Here is a 3,005-nt window from a genome sequence, read left to right as displayed (position 1 = left end):
CATTGTCTATTGAAGAGACTTTAAGGTCAAGACTCTGTCTGTGACGTCAAGAGCTAGTCACCAGTCTCCCTGCAGGCATTAAGGCATTGCAAGCTTACTGGTTAAGGTCACAGTAAGGTTTGAAAGTCGTGAAAACATTGCGCTCCATTTAAATACTGCATTGACGTCAAAGTGGCCATTGGCCGAGTAAATTTCGGTAGCACTTATTGAGGCATTGCAAGCCCACTGCTTAAGCTCACAGTAAGGTTTTAAAGTTTTCCAAACATTGCGCTGGATTTAAATACTGCATTGACGTCAAAGCGGCCATTCGTTAACAACAGCAAACTATGACATGCAATGAAATACGATCCTTAACTCCTAGCTTATGCAAGACTGTACTGTTAAGCATAAATGCCAAGCTAAATTGTCTTACGGGTTCTTGTCAGCTGTGTTGATATTGGGAAAACGCGCCGGTTTCGCGGGAAAAACATTACAAATGTACTCATAAGACAAGCAAGTTCCTTTCGCCAAGAAACAGAAAAGTCTAATAATGAACTTCCGCTAAAGTAGAAACCAATTAAAATAAAAGGGAAAGATTGGATGGCGTAGCAATTGCGGCACGCGCGAAGCTTTACAAATAAGTACAACAAGATGCACTCGACTCTATTTAGCCTAAAATTCCGTGAAGGAATGGCATTTTCTCTTAGCAGCCAGATTGAGCTGAACTTAAGAGCCACACGAATGCAGTTGATATGAAAATACCTTCATCGATCTTCATCTGAATCAAGGTTTCTCTCAAAAGCCTCTTTAAACACACCGTGTCAGCCATTACTCTTTATTCCTTGGGGAGGGGATGCCTGGGAACTGGTTTGTTCATTGCAAGGCCATGGACGTGGCACGAAAGCGAGTTTTTTGTGGAAAAAACAGAACTTTCGATTCCGACACAAAAACCTCTCTCCCAAACAGCCGAAGATTATCTCCGACATTTCCCGGAGCCTGTCGGAAGTCAAAGCCGAGAAACGTCGCGATCGACCGATCGACCGAAATGCAAGGAGCCTGTGTACGAGGGATGCGATTGGAGGAAACGACAGGCAGCGGAATTTTCAAAACACATCGGCAATATATAGCTAGAGGGAAGTGCGAACATCCAAAAGATGGAATCTAGTAAGTAAGAAAACTGTAGTTGAAATGCTCTTAATGTGGTTTCTTTCTTTCCTGTCTTTCCCCACCGTAAACTGTTCGTTAGATTCGGTCAAGTGAGCGACACGATTTGGCACGTTGTCGAACAGTAGTACCTCTAAAGGCGGTGAGACTTTTTCGTTCATTCCAGTACATTTCCAAATCTCCCACCCTTGCCACTCGATAGAATGCGCTATTTCGTGTACTTGAGCTGATTTTAATAATAATTTCAATCTGAATGATCTCCAAGTGAGGGAAAACGCAAATGACTGGCCTTTTTGGGGCACATTCTCGCCTGCCAGGGGTTTCACTGACGAAGCTTATTTGAACTGGGGAACTGGGGACCCAGAGAAGGACGACAACATATCTCAGGGAACAAGGGAACTTCATAAAATTGAAGGGATCAAAAAGTAATTTTGGGTTCAAGGGAACAGAAGCAATTGTTTTAATGAATCAACGACACGCCCCAGCCTCTCCCTGGTAGGGCCTCAGTAACAACAACTTTAAGGTGGCTCAAATCAGCAAATCAGTAAGAGAATGAATGTCTTATTTATGACGAAAGTAACCCTCTAATGCTGTTGTCTTGTGATACTAAAGGCCTGGGGTTCTGCAATAATCGCTCAACCAGATGTAGTCATTGACTTGACCCAGCAGGTTACCATGGCAACAAAACAGCCATGTCAGAACCGCCTTTATCTGGTATTTAAATGCTTTTCTATTTCAAATACGAAATCGGGGATTACCATTTGCTATTTGTGAAGAGTGATTTGCAAGCTGTGAACAGTAAAATTCTCTAAAAACTTAACACAAGGAAACAAAACATTCTCCAATGATGTCTATAAATAATTTGATGCACATTTACAATAACTTTGAATTTCCTTTAGTCAAGGATGTGAAAAGCTAACTTTTCCTTTCTCATTACTTCCAGACACAAGTGACCAGCAAGCAATCATGTCAGTTGGTATGTGATTTTTGAAAATTTCCAAACACTTTGAAGGCCTCTTACCTTGACATTTGATTAGTACGACCAATAATTAAATAATCTATGAGAAAAGCTAACTTTTCCTTTCTCATTATTTCCAGAGAAAAGTGACCAGCAACCGATCTGTTCAGTTGGTATGTGAGCTTTGAAAATGTTCTAAACACTTTGAGGGCCTCTTACCTTGACATTTGATTAGTACGACAAATAATTAAATAATCTATGAGAAAAGCTAACTTTTCCTTTCTCATTACTTCCAGAGAAAAGTGACCAGCAACCAATCATGCCAGTTGGTATGTGACCTTTGAAAATGTTCCAAACACAATTTGATTAGTACGACTAATAATTAAATAATTTATGCTTGTGTGACTGGAAGAAAGTGTGTTCATTCCATGTAATTATACTAATAATATCAATCTTCTTTTCTTTGTTCAGTTGGTATGTGAGCTTTGAAAATGTTCTAAACACTTTGAGGGCCTCTTACCTTGACATTTGATTAGTACAACCAATAATTAAATAATTTATGAGAAAAGCTAACTTTTCCTTTCTCATTACTTCCAGTGAATGAAAGTGACCATCAAGGAAATGTGTCCGTCACAGGTATGTGAGCTTTGAATAGCTTCTTACCTTCAAATTTGATTAGTACCAATAATAATTAAATAATTTATGCTTGTATGACTGGAAAAAAGTCTGTTCATTTCATGTAATTATACTAATAATATCAATCTTTTTTCTTTGTTTACTAGAACCACCACCAGATGCTACATGTAAGCCCTTGATCTTGATATTAGAAGTAACAATGTTTCTTGTCATGTGCGTTTGACTGAACCATCTACATGTGAGCAGTAGCTCATATGTAAATAATATT

The sequence above is a fragment of the Montipora capricornis genome, chromosome 14 (genome assembly GCF_036669925.1).
Source record: "Montipora capricornis isolate CH-2021 chromosome 14, ASM3666992v2, whole genome shotgun sequence".
NCBI classification, from domain to species: Eukaryota; Metazoa; Cnidaria; class Anthozoa; order Scleractinia; family Acroporidae; genus Montipora; species Montipora capricornis.
Note: the sequence above shows the minus strand (reverse complement) of the source record.